Raw genomic sequence first — 14,375 nt, 5'->3', positions numbered from 1 at the left:
GCTCCCTCTCGGCCCGAGGTGAGCGGCCAGACGCTCCTGCACCCTCGGGGGCTGGGCGGCGAGTCCCCTGGGGCGAGAGTGTCGCCCCGGCACCCGGAACGTGCAATCCTCTGGCCCTGCCCCCTGCCCGGGGACTTCGGCAGCGGCCACTCCTGCAACTGCGCTCTCTCCAGCGCCCAGCCCCGGGAGGCCGCCAGTCTCGGCTTGGTCAGGGCGCTTTCCTCGCGCGGTCCGGGTTTGGCTAGGTGCGGGTAGACGCCACCACCTGCCGCGCTGGCTGCGCTCTGCTCTCTCCGGGCCAGGCACTCGACTTCCAGACTCCATGTTGGGTGGGCGGCGGCCGGGAGATCTGCCCGGCGCACTCCAAAGGACCCTCAGACCTGTCAGTCTGCGGACACCAGGACAGCTGGGAGGGGGCGGGCAGGATGAAGGAGCAAACCCCAAGAGCTCAGTCTCTGGGCTGGCGGTAGAGAGGGCAAAAGGGGGTGAGGTGGGGAGCCTGCCCTGATGTGTTGCGTGGGGAAACTGAGGCTGTCAGCGCTTATTTGGTGACCATCCAGGGTGGCCAGTCCCCTCAATCGCGTTGAGTTCCTTTCACAGAACGAGGCCAGTCAGAGAGACCACCTGAAAGGTTCAGCACAGCAGGTTCCCAAACTTGTTGGTACCAGGGACTGGTTTCCTGGAAGACAGTTTTTCCACGGACAGGGGTGGGGGTGAGGGGGTTGGGGATGAAACTGTTCCGCCTCAGATCATCAGACATGAGTTAAGATTCTCTTATAAGGAGCCCGCAACCTAGATTCCTGGCATGCGCAGTTCACAAAAGGGTTCGCGCTCCTTTGAGACTAATGCTGCGGCTGATCTGAAGGAGGCGGAGCTCAGGCGGTAATACTCCTTCGCCCGCCACTCACCTCCTGCTGCGAGGCAGGGTTCCTAACAGGTCGCGGACCAGGCTTGGGATTGGGGACCCCTGGTCTAGCAGGCTCCAGCATCAGAAAGGGCTGGGAAGCTCAGTCCCCGTGCTAAGTGGAGCACTCCCAGGCAGTGAGTGGTGGGTGAGATTGGTGTGCTCCAGTGGGCACTATTCAGAAAGCTGTGACATGCCCCAGACCCCTAACTGTCAGGAGGCTGCAAGGATGAGAAGGACCTACGCTACCGTGTCACGTGCTTTCTGCTCTAATCTGTTCTTCATGTATCCGAGGAAGTCTGGGTGCAGCAACAGGTACCTGTCCGATTGCAAGGCTTCCCGAAAACCTCCCAGGGCCTGGGCCTGTGGTCAGGAATGGCCATTCAGTCCCTCCAGGCTCAGTTCTCCTACCAAGTCAGGGTCACTGGAGGTCACTCAGATTGGGCCGCCAGTTCTTTCCTTCACCCCAAGACTGCTCAGCAGAGCCAGGCTTACCTTGCTACCCTGCAGATGGGCACTACTTGGAATTGATGGTGTCAAGACTTTCATTTCAATCTTTATGGATTTGCTTGTCAAAATTCCTGTAGATGTTACTTATCCCCTGATCATTGGCTTCTCACATTTCCTCAGACCCTCTCTCTGTGCCCATAAATCCCCCTCCTAGTCCTTGTTCTCAGTAAGTGCCTTACCTTCTACTTCATGGAGAAAAGGAGAATCATTCATTAGTAATTTATTTAACTTTCCACCTACAAACTTGGCCCCCACCACAGCCCAGCCTCTCCCTGCCAGGACTCCAGTCTTTTTTTTTTTTTTTTTTGAGAAGGAGTCTCACTCTGTCACCCAGGCTGGAGTGCAGTGGCGTGATCTCGGCTCACTGCAACCTCCACCTCCTGGGTTCAAGTGATTCTCCTGTCTCAGCCTCCCCAGTAGCTGGGATTACAGCAGGAGTGCACCACCACACCTGGCTAATTTTTTTGTATTTTTAGTTGGGAGGGGGGTTTCACCATGTTGGCCAGGCTGGTCTCAAACTCCTGACCTCAGGTGATCTGCCCACCTAGGCCTCCCAAATGGCTGGAATTACATGCACTAGCCACTGCACCAGGCCTCAGGACTCCAGTCTTAAGGGTTGGGGAGAGAGTCCTCTCCTCCTGTGTGGGAGTTAACCCCCCCATCTGTGTTAATGATCCGGGTCCACCTCCAGTGTCTTAAATGGCAGTACTCCCCTCACACCAAAGTCTCCTATCCACACACCTGGAGTTCTCCTTCCTCCCATCTTCAGCCTCACAGGACCTCCAGGGTCTCCATCCTTCCATTTTCTCCCAGTGGGCCAATCCTCTCTCAGCAGCTTTCTTTCCTATCTAGGCAGGACTCCCTGGGTTATAATCTGAGCTACTCCCGCATCAGTAACCCAGATTCTTGTGTTCCTGGCTTTCTGCCCAGCAAAACTCTGACCTGGATTCACTCTTGCCTCCGCCTGTCCTGTGCTGCCTGCCCCTGGCCTGGCTGAGTGCCGTGGGGGCTGTGGGCAGGGGGTAGCTCATTCCAGAGTGAATTGGGAACACAAGTTTGGCCTCAGCTGGCTCTCAACATCAGCCATTTCCTTATCCTTGCTCAGCTCCAGCTTCTCTCCTGCTCAACAATGATTCTAGAACTTACTTCTTTCCTCAAGCCTCCTCTTTTCCCAGCCATACCTGTGAGAAAATGGAGCCCATCAGGAGTGACCTTCAACTTCCCATGCCCTTAAGTTCAAAGTCATCTTTTGTTAAGAACTGTGCAGATTTTGCTCTACTTACAAGCTAACCAATGAGCCTGCCATAGTTCTGTGGATGCTGGTAGAAGACACAAGACTACTGGATCAGAGACGAAGGACTTTATTATTCATGGTGCAGCAAGCAACATAGACATCATGTTTGTGTCACTTCTCTTTACTCCTCAAGCCCCATGAGGGTCAGACAGAGAGGCCCAGGTGGGTGTTGCACACACAACCTACCTACCATGCCATTGCAGGACAGCTGAGAATCCCTGAGATAAGGGAACCACAATCTTTTATAATGGGCTGCAAGCAAACCTGCCCTTGTCTAAGAGGGAGACATTATCTTTATTATGTTGGACAGTGAGGAAATGGGCCCTCTGCTCCAGAGGGAGGCACTATCTTTATCTTCCAAGGCAGTTTGCTATACCAACGTTCTTTTTTTTTTTTTTTTTTTGAGACGGAGTCTCACGCTGTTGCCCAGGCTGGAGTGCAGTGTCGCGATCTCGGCTCACTGCAAGCTCCGCCTCCCGGGTTCCCGCCATTCTCCTGCCTCAGCCTCCTGAGTAGCTGGGACTACAGGCGCCCGCCACCGCGCCCGGCTCATTTTTTGTATTTTTAGTAGAGACGGGGTTTCACTGTGGTCTCGATCTCCTGACCTTGTGATCCGCCCGCCTCGGCCTCCCAAAGTGCTGGGATTACAGGCTTGAGCCACCGCGCCCGGCCTTTTTTTTTTTTTTGACAGAGTCTTGCTCTGTCACCCAGGTTAGGGTGCAATGGCGCAATCTCGGCTCACTGCAAGCTCCGCCTCCTGGGTTCACACCGTTCTCCTGCCTCAGCCTCCTGAGTAGCTGGGACTACAGGCACCCACCACCACACCCGGCTAGTTTTTTGTATTTTTAGTAGAGACGGGTTTCACCATGTTAGCCAGGATGGTCTCGATCTCCTGACCTCGTGATCTGCCCGTCTCGGCCTCCCAAAGTGCTGGGATTACAGGAATGAGCCACCACACCCGGCCTATACCAACATTCTTGAAAAGAGCCCGGAACAAAAGGGCAGTTAGTCCTCTGCTCACAGCATGATCATGCCCATGCACCCTCACCTTATTGCTCCAGACTCTCCTCCTCCCACGGACAGCCAGCCTCTTCACTGTGACCTCCCACTCTTCAGCTCTTTTTTTTTTTTTTTTTTTTTTTTTGAGACAGAGTCTCGCTCTGTCGCCCAGGCTGGAGTGCAGTGGCGCGATCTCGGCTCACTGCAAGCTCCGCCTCCCGGGTTCACGCCATTCTCCTGCCTCAGCCTCCTGAGTAGCTGGGACTACAGGCGCCCGCCACCGCGCCCGGCTAATTTTTTTTGTATTTTTAGTAGAAACGGGGTTTCACCGTGGTCTCGATCTCCTGACCTTGTGATCCGCCCGCCTCGGCCTCCCAAAGTGCTGGGATTACAGGCGTGAGCCACCGCGCCCGGCTACTCTTCAGCTCTTGCTTCAGCAGCCCTGCCTGCACCCTCTGCAAGGTCCTTATCACAGCCTTCGAATATGCCCCAAATAGCTCATCCTAAAAAGCAAAGCGAAGCAAAACAAACAAAAAATGCCATTGAGCTGGCCCCCTTCGTAGTTATTCTCTTTTTCTTTTGTTCAAGTTCTTGGTAGAGAGTCTATTCTGTCTCCACTTCTTTTTGCATCTGACTTCCTTACCTACCATGCCATTGAAATTGTACCCACTGAAGTCACTAGCAATCATCCTTCCAAAGGGAGTCCACATTTTCCAGTTCTAATTCTGCTGCATCTGTCTCTCTGAATTTGACACTTAGCTCCCAGTAACTCCAGCTTGCAACTCTTTGCTCTCATGGTTTCAACAACCAGCTTTCTGTTTGTGACTCCTGAATTGGTCTCCATCTGAGGCCCAGATCTCTATCAGCTGCACACCTGTTCAGCTATGTATACAGGCCATCCCTGGAGCCCTGCATTACTTTTTTCTTTCTTTCTTGTTATTTTTTTTTAAGTCAGAGTCTCACTCTTGTTGTCCAGGCTGTAGTGCAGTGGTGCAATCATGGATCCTGCAGTCTTTTTTTTTTTTTTTTTTTTTGAGACGAGTGTCACTCTGTTGCCCAAGCTGGAGTGTAGTGGCATGACCTCGGCTCACTGCAACCTCCACCTCCCGGGTTCAAGCGATTCTCTGCCTCTGCCGCCCAAGTAGCTGGGATCACAGGTGTGTGCCATCACGCCTAGCTAATTTTTTGTATTTTTAGTAGAGATGGGATTTCACCATGTTAGCCAGGATGGTCTCGATCTCCTGACCTTGTGATTTGCCTACCTCGGCCTCGCAAAGTGCTGGGATTACAGGCTTGAGCCACCGTGCCCGGCTCCTGCAGTCTTAAACTCCTGCGCTCAAGTGATCCTCCTGCCTTAGCCTCCCGAGGAACCAGGGGTATAGGCATGTGCCACTCTACCCGTCTAATTTATTTTTATTTTCGCACAGACAGGGTCTTGCATACACAGAGGGCCAACTTTTCATGGGTTTTTCAGTGCTAACTGTGGGACTTGAGTATGTGCGGATTTGGTTTGGTTATACAGGCAGTCCTGGAACCAATCCCCCATGTATAATAAGGGATGACTGTATGTAAATATAATTATATAATATATAATTATAAAATTATACTGTTTTTTATAATTACAGAATTTCCTTTACCAGAGGTGTTTTTTTTTTTTTTTTGTCTCATGTGTATTTGAATTACCATCTTCTTTCAGCCTGAAGATTCCTTTAATATTTCTTGTAATGTGTGTCTGCTAGCAATAAATCCTCTTTTTGTTTACTTAGAAGTGTCTAGGCACGTGCCACCACACCTGGTTAATTTTTGTATTTTTGGTAGAGACAGGGTTTTGCCATGTTGACCAGGTTGGAGTCCACTTTCCCTGGAAAGTGGGGCTGCAGCGTTCTCATGCTGGAAGTCCATCTTTTGCAATTTTTTTTTTTTTTTTTTTTTGAGACAGTCTCACTCTGTTGCCCAGGCTAGAGTGAAGTGGCACACTCTTGGCTCACTGCAGCCTCGACCTTCCGGGCTCAAGCGATTCTCCTTCCGTAGCCTCCAGAGTAGCTGGGATTACAGGTGCTCGCCACCACACCCGGCTAATTTTTGTATTTTTACTAGAGATGGGGTTTCACCATGTTGGCCAGGCTGGTCTCGAACTCCTGACCTCAAGTGATCCACCTGCCTTGGCCTCCCAAAGTGTTGGGATTACAGGCGTGAGCCACCGTGCCTGGCTGCAATGGTTTTTAATGTAATGTTGACTTCCTCATTGATTTGTCATCTTAAAATTCTATTTTTTGAATCAGGAAAATTGAGCTGGATGTTTGATAAATCTAAGGAATTGTTAACTTTTAAAATGTGTGGCAAGGTGTGGTGGCTCACACTGTAATTCAGCACTTTGAGAGGCAGAGGCAAGATGATATCTTGAGCCGAGGAGTTTGAGACCAGCCAGGGCAACCTAATGAGACTCCATCTCTATTTTAAAAAAGAAAGAGGCTGGGTGCAGTGGTTCACACCTGTCATCCCAGCACTTTGGGAGGCCGAGGCAGGCAGATCACCTGAAGTCAGGAGTTTGAGACCAGCCTGGCCAATATGGCGAAACCCCGTCTCTACTAAAAATGCAAAATTTAGCCTGGGGTGTTAGCGGGTGCCTGTAATCCCAGCTACTCAGGAGGCTGAGACAGGAGAATCGCTTGAACCCAGGAGGCGGAGGTTGCAGTAAGCCGAGATCACGCCACTGCACTCCAACCTATGAGACAGAGTGAGACTCCGTCTCAAAAGAAAAGAAAGAAAGAAAGAAAATGTGTGATAGTAGCATTATGGTTATTTTAAAAAAGTGTTCTTGCCAGGCGTGGTGGCTCAAGCCTGTAATCCCAGGACTTTGGGAGGCCGAGACGGGTGGATCACGAGGTCAGGAGATCGAGACCATCCTGCCTAACACGGTGAAACCCCGTCTCTACTAAAAAATACAAAAAACTAGCCGGGCAATGTGGCGGACGCCTGTAGTCCCAGCTACTCGGGAGGCTGAGGCAGGAGAATGGCGTAAACCCGGGAGGCGGAGCTTGCAGTGAGCTGAGATCCGGCCACTGCACTCCAGCCTGGGCGACAGAGCGAGACTCCATCTCAAAAAAAAAAAAAAAAAGTGTTCTTATTGTTAGTAATACATACTGAATATTTACAAACAAAAGAATATGATATATGGGATTCTTTAAAAATAACCAAGTCTGGGCCGGAAGTGGAGAGTGGCTGGGGACACAGATGAAATGAATTGGCTGTGAGTGGATCATTGTTGGGGCTGCATAATGGGCATATGAGGGTTCATTACAATATTGTCTCTACTTTTGTATATATTTGAAATTTTCCCTAATAAAAACGTAAATTTTTCTTTTTAGCTGAAATATGCTTCATTAGATATTTTAAAACTATAAAGTTATCCTTAACTTCAATCAAAGGCTTTAAAAGTATATATACATGCTTTTCACATAAGATGAACTATGGATTACGGATTTGCAAAACCAAGATATCAAAACTTCAAGTACTGTATGTTCTAAAACAACCATGTGTAAGCATTTTGTAAAAACACATTTTTACTAAAATCAGTTTATTTCTCAGTATCTGAAATTGGCATGAATGTCAAGCAAGTTCCGAATCAAAATGTATTAGATGTTCTAATTATGTATCAGAGGTTGTTTCTGTCATTTCAATCAAAACCATTTTTAGATGATTAATTATTTTATGAAGAAAAGCAATGATGAAAATTGTTTCTGTTGTATTTCAAGAGTTTATAAAAAGACAAATTTATGTATTGAGTTGAAGCTGAGTAGAAACCGAGTTTGGAAAAAGAAAATACAGTTGATGGCTTAAATTTGAATATGAACCGTATTCTAGATCAGTCAGAAAATGGATTATTAGCACTTGTGATTCACACAGTTAGAACCTACTGCTTTTCAGGGTTTAAGAAGTTTCTTTTTTATTTTTTTCTGTATACTCATTAATGGGAAGACTTTTTTTAACTTCTTGAAAATGTCAACATTTTGAAAAAAAAACGTTATTTTATCATAAATGAGAAGCTAATTTTTTTTTGAAACCGAGTTTCCCTCCTGTTGACCAGGCTGGAGTGCAGTGGCATGATCTTGACTGACTGCAACCTCTGCCTCCTGGGTTCAAGCAATTCTACTGCCCCAGCCTCCCAAGCAGCTGAGATTACAGGTGTGTGCCACCACCTGCAGCTATTTTTGTATTTTTATTTATTTATTTATTTTTGTTGTTGTTGTTGAGACGGAGTCTCGCTCTGTCGCCCGGGCTGGAGTGCAGTGGCCGGATCTCAGCTCACTGCAAGCTCCGCCTCCCGGGTTTACGCCATTCTCCTGCCTCAGCCTCCCGTGTAGCTGGGACTACAGGCGCCCGCCACCTCGCCCGGCTAATTTTTTGTGTTTTTAGTAGAGACGGGGTTTCACCGTGTTAGCCAGGATGGTCTTGATCTCCTGACCTCGTGATCCGCCCGTCTTGGCCTCCCAAAGTGCTAAGATTACAGGCTTGAGCCACCGCGCCCGGCCTATTTTTGTATTTTTAATAGAGATGGGGTTTCACCATGTTGGCCAGTCTGGTCTCAAACTCCTGACCTCAGGTGATCCACCTGCCTTGGCCTCCCAAAGTGCTGGGATTACAGGTATGAGCCACTATGCCCGGTCAAACCATTTTTGTTTAATCTCAATTCTACACGGTTGTCAATCGTGCCTATCCAAAGAAGCCTTCATAGAAGGCCCAAGAAGACAGAGTTTGGGGAGTTTCTGGATAGCGGAGCATGTGGAAGTTCCAGGAGGGTGGGGTGCCCAGGAAGGGCATGGAAGCTGCGTGTCTCTTCCTCATACCTTGCCCTATGCATTTCTTCATCTGTGTCCTTTACAATTAAACTGGTAAACTTAAGTGTTTCCTGCCTCTGTGAGCTGCTCTAGCAATTTAATTGAACTTGAGGAGTGAGTCATGGGAACCCAAATGTATAGCCAGTTAGTCAGTAGCACAGGTAATACAACCGCTGGGGGTTGCGATGGGAATTGGAAGTGGGAGGGAGCAGTCTTGTGGGACTGAGCCCTCAACCCGTGGTCTGATGCCGTCTCCAGGCAGATGGTCTCAGAAGTGAACTGAATTAGAGGACACCCAGCTGGTGTCCGCTGCAGAATTGATTGCCTGCTTGTTGGCAGGGAGAGATCCGCACACATCTGGTCACAGAAGTCTTCTGTGTTGATTGTTGTTGAGTGAGAGCAGAGGAAAAACGTGCGTAGGAAATGCGTACGAAGGAAATGTGCACGTGTGAGAGGGTGGGGCAGGGCTGGGAGCCGGATCCTCATCTTCCCTGGGAGACATTGGTAGATATCTAAAACATAATTGTCAATGCACACATGTAATTTCAAAGTGTGGAGGTAAATGCCAAAGGCTCAGCTGGAAGATTTGAAAGTGGCAGACTCTGTGTAGATGAAATAGCAGGAGAGTAGCTGGGGCCTACTGATTTTGAAAAACAAAATTCTCACAGGGAATTCACAAGTTGAATTTTGTCCTCAGGCCCAGCATCTAGAAAATAAGCCCGAGCTCTGACACCTCTCATTCATGGCTCCCAGTGAGCTGGACCTCGCCTGCTGCTCTAGTAAGGTTCTTGCCTTATATTTTCTGCAACAGCATCACCTACTGTCTTGTAGGCCCCACGTGTGCATGTTGCTGTCTCGCCCCATTCTTGCTTCTGCGTTCCTCTTTGCCTGGCTTGCTATTTCTTCCCTCCACCCTCTACCTGCCCTACCATCACCTTTTTCTCCTGCCTTCCTGTAGGTTATTTTACTTTTAGCATTCTGTTTTTGTTTGTTGTTTGTTTGTTTTTTAAGAGACAGAGTCTCACTCTGTCACCCAGGCTGGTGTGCAGTGGCATGATCTCAGCTTACTGTAACCTCTGCCTCCCGGGTTCAAGCGATTCTCTCGCCTCAACCTTCCGAGTAGCTGGGATTACAGGTGTGCACCACCACACCCAGATAATTTTTGTATTTTTAGTAGAGATGGGGTTTCACCATGTTGGCCAGGTTGGTCTTGAACTCTTGGCCTTAAGTGATCCACCCGCTTTGGCCTCCTAAAGTTCTGGGATTACAGGCGTGAGCCACCACACCCGGCTCCATTGTTTTCTTTATTCCCCATGTTTCATGTTTTCTTCTTTTATCATTTCCTTCCTGTTCAAAGAGCTTCCTTTAGTTATTCTTTCAGGGTAGTTCTGGGGACGGTTCTCTTAGTTTTCTTCATCTTGTCTGGACACTACTGCTTTCCTTGGGTCAGTCTATCATTGTGGCAACACCACATTGCCTTCATTACTGTAGCTATGTAAACATCTGGATATCTGGTGATGTAAGGCCTCTGGCTTTGTGGGATTTCTTCATTATCGCCTTGGCTATTCTTGGCCTTTTGCAGTTCCAAATGTTTTAGAAGCCACTTGTTATTTCTACAAAAATCCTGTTGGGATTTGGTTGGGATCACATTATAGATTAATTTGGGTAAGTGGGATATCTAGAAACATTATATATAGTTCCATGTATTTGGGTGAATTTCTCAATAATATTTCATAGTTTTCAGTATGCAATTGTGCTCATTTTTCCGTAAATGTATACCTAGGCATTTGGTCCTTTTTTTTTTTCAACTTAAACATACTTTATTTACTTGATTAAGAACTTATTGTCCATAAAATGTCTTATGTCATTGATCTTAGCTTCGTTCACGCTGACTTCAGGGGGTCTGGTTTTCTATACCCTGTTTGATTGCTGCTGTTGCCATTGGTTTTCTTTCAGGATCAAAGTGGGTGGTTTCATAGATCTTATTTTTCATTCCTTCTCTGGCAATTCTTTCCTGGATTCTTTGCTTTGCATAATTATACCTCCAATGAAACCAGCTTCCCAAAGTCACCAAGATAAATCCCCCTACTCCAACATCACATGATCTTCTAATTCTACCTTCCCCTTCGTGCGGCTCGCCGGGCTCCAACAGGGGGGCCGTGGGAAAGATTCCGCGCCTGCACCCGCCCTCTGTTTGGTGCTTTTTGATGTTATTGTAAACAACCTTGTTTTTAAAGTTTCATTTCTTTATTTTTTCATTGCTGATATATAGAAATGCAATGGTTTGTGTAATTATCTGTGTTTTGAGATCTTGCTAAATTCATTTTTAAATTTATATATTTTAGGCCGGGCGCAGTGGCTCATGCCTGTAATCCCAGCACTTTGGGAGGCCGAGGCGGGCGGATCACAAGGTCAGGAGTTCAAGACCAGCCTGAGCAACATGGTGAAACCCCATCTCTACTAAAAATACAAAAATTAGCTGAGTGCGATGGCGCGTGCCTATAATCCCAGCTACTCAGGAGGTTGAGGCAGGAGAATCGCTTGAACCAGGGAGGTGGAGGTTGCAGTGAGCCGAGATCGCGCCACTGCACTCCAGCCTGAGTAACAGACCGAGACTCCGTCTCAAAAAAAAAAATTATTTATTTATTTATTTATTTACTTATTTATTTTTTAGTGATGGAGTCTTGCTCTGTTGTTCTCTAGGCTGGAGTGTAGGGGTACGACCACAGCTCACTGCAGCCTCAACCTCCCAGAGTCAAGTGATCCCTCCACCTCAGTCTCCCAAGGAGTAGCTGGGACCACAGGCGCGTGCCACCAGGCCTGGCTAATTTTTATGTAGTTTTGGTAGAGATGGGGTTTCACCATGTTGGCCAGGCTGGTCTCGAACTCCTGTGCTCAAGTGATCCACCTGCCTTGGCTTCCCAAAGTACAGGTATGAGCTACGGTGTCTGGCCTAGTGTTTAATGAGTACAAAGTTTCTGTTATGCATGATGAAACAGTTCTGGAGATGGACAGTGGTGATGGTTGCACAACATGATAGTGTTTGCAATTGTTGAATACATAGAGGGAAGGGTCCCCCTCCTGCCAGGGAAGCTGAAGGACTGATGGCCCTCTCCCTGCTCATGGCAGCCAGAACACAAGCACAGGGCAGCGTCTGCCACCTGGGTGCTCCTGGGACTTCGAATCTTGAGAGATTGATACAGAGATGCAGAGATAAACAGAGTTTCTTTTTTCTTTTTTTTTTTTGAGACAGAGTCTTGCTCTGTCACCCCGGCTGGAGTGCAGTGGCACGATGTCAGCTCACTACAACTTCCGCCTCTCGGGTTCACTCCATTCTCCTGCCTCAGCCTCCTGAGTAGCTGGGACTACAGGTTCCCACCACTGCTCCCGGCTAATTTTTTTTTTTAATTTTTAGTAGAGATGGGGTTTCACTGTGGTAGCCAGGATGGTCTTAATCTCCTGATCTTGTGATCTGCTCACCTCTGCCTCCCAGACTGCTGGGATTACAGGCATGAGCCACTGCACCTGGCCAAGATAAACAGAGTTTCTTACAACTGTGCATGGATAGATCAAGAGTCCACTGGGCTGGTGGCAGATCCCTGGTGGCAGCAATACAATGGTGTTGTCCCAAATGGACAGTTCCAGCGGCAAGATCTCGGATGCCAGTCTCACTGCCTGGTCACATGATCACTTATTTGAAGTCAACTTTATACTCTATGAAAGCACTGAGAACTGGATTAAGAAACAGAGGACGTAACTGAGATCGTATGTGTGTGTAGGCATGGGTGTGTGGTGAGGGCAGTGCCACCCAGTGACCTCCAGCTGGTACTCTGAAGCTGTGCATGCCTCCCCAGCCTCCAGTCTACTCTGGCTGAGTCCTCTTGGGAAACTCCCAGAGGCTGCATGTTTCCCCGGAATGCAAGACCAGGCAAGCTTTCCTTTCTGCTGCTGGTCCCTAGTGACAGTCTCCCACCTCAGCACCAAAACAAAGCAAGTCCTCACCTGCTCCTTTCCCCAGGGAGCCCTGGATCTCAGATGTACTTGCCAAGTCCTGTGTGATTGCCTCCCTGGCTGCTGTCTTACTTCAGAGAGGCAGTTGTAGGGACAGAGAGAGTCAGGGACATCTGCTACAGCCACTGTTCCCCAAGAATCCCTTAGCTGGGTTCCCTTGGAATAAAAAAGGAAGGGGGAAGGAATGCCAAGGAAGAGAACACTTTGAACATCTCTGAGCTTCAAACACACCAAACAGCAGTAGAGCACTTAAGAGAGTGGACTCTAAAGCCCAACAATCTCAGCTGTATTTGTTAACCGTGTGAACCCAGGGGAAATTACTTAGACTCTCTATGCGTCGGTTTCCTCACCTATAGCACAGAAATGATGATAGTACCAACTTCATGAGGATTGCTGTGCTCATTAAATGTGCTTGCAACAGTTCTGGAAACAGGAAGTGCTATACAAACGTTGGCTGATACAGTCCTGAGCAGACTGAAAAGTGATGTGTCGGGGACAGACCTAGGCCTTGAGAAAGACTGGGCTCTTTGTGGAGGAAGAACTACACTGCCAGGCATCGGACAGCGTAAGAGCTGGACTCTGCATGCAAACCTGGTGTCACCAGATCTGTTGGACTGCTGACAAAGATGGCATTGGCATTGAACGCACACTCCTTTGCAATGTGACTTTATCACTCCTCCTAACAAGAGGCTGAGTCTGTTTACCCACCTGCTGAACGTCGGCAGCTGCATAGGAAATGCCACGCCGGAGCAGAAAGAAGCTGATCCCAGCACAAATCGCTGATCTATAAAATCATAAGCAGATACACGGTCGTTGTTTTAAACCTTCAGATTTTGGAAGCTGCCTTGGAGGGCAGCTTCACAGGTAGTGAGGTTGTTCTTGGGCCCTGTCTTTAGGGTAGAGCTGCTGCTTACACCTGGGGAGCCCCAGGAGTGGTGGCATTTTCTTCCTGGGCTCCAGCAGGCACCTCATGACATGCTGTTTGTTTATCCCTTACCCACAAAGATGAAACCATTATTTCTTATATCACTTCTCTCTCTCTCTTTTTTTTTTTTCCTGAATCAAGCTCTTACTCTGTCTCCCAGGCTGCCTTACAGTGGTGCCATCACAGCTCACTGTAACCTTGACCTCCCAAGCTCAATCATCCTCCTGCCTCAGCCTATTGAGTAGCTGGGACTAAGGTACGCACCACCACACTCGGCTAGTTTTTTGTATTTTTTTGTAGAGATAGGGTTTCGCCATGTTGCCCAGGCTGGTCTCAAACTCCTGGGTTCAAGCGATCTGTCTGCCTCAGACACCCAAAGAGATGACAGGCATAAGCCACCGTGCCTGGCCATCACATCACTTCTTGAGAAACTCTAGATGCTGGACCTGGTTGCTGGGGAAATACAAAGCTGTAAGCAGGTTAAAAGACAGTGACTAATTTGGGAGGACTGCACAACCAAAGGAAGGGAGACACCCAGAACTGCCCTCTACTGAAGGAGAATGAGGAAGGGACCAGATGGGAACTTTAATCAAATAATAGTAAGTGTCCTTGCCAGGCTCAGTGGCTCACGCCTGGAATCCCAGCACTTTGGGAGGCTGAGGCAGGCCAATCACCTGAGGTCAGGAGTTTGAGACCAGCCTGGCCAACATGGTGAAACCTCGTCTGTACTAAAAATACAAAAATTAGCTGGGCATGGTGGCACACACCTGTAATCCCAGCTACTCAGGAGGGTGAGGCAGGAGAATCGCTTGAACCAGGGAGGTGGAGGTTGCAGTGAGCCGAGATCACACGACTGCACTCTAGGCTGGGCGACGAGAGGGAAACTCCATCTCA

The 14,375-nt window shown here is 48.5% G+C and overlaps 1 protein-coding gene across 1 annotated transcript in view; it reads right to left on the bottom strand.

The window, feature by feature from the left end:
* Positions 1-14,375, bottom strand: part of CYGB (cytoglobin) — a 326,406-nt gene that overhangs the window by 59,682 nt on the left and 252,349 nt on the right. The gene's annotated exons all lie outside the window — the stretch shown is intronic.

This window comes from Macaca thibetana, chromosome 16 (assembly GCF_024542745.1).
Source record: "Macaca thibetana thibetana isolate TM-01 chromosome 16, ASM2454274v1, whole genome shotgun sequence".
NCBI classification, from domain to species: Eukaryota; Metazoa; Chordata; class Mammalia; order Primates; family Cercopithecidae; genus Macaca; species Macaca thibetana.
Note: the sequence above shows the minus strand (reverse complement) of the source record. Positions and strands in the feature narration are given on the sequence as shown.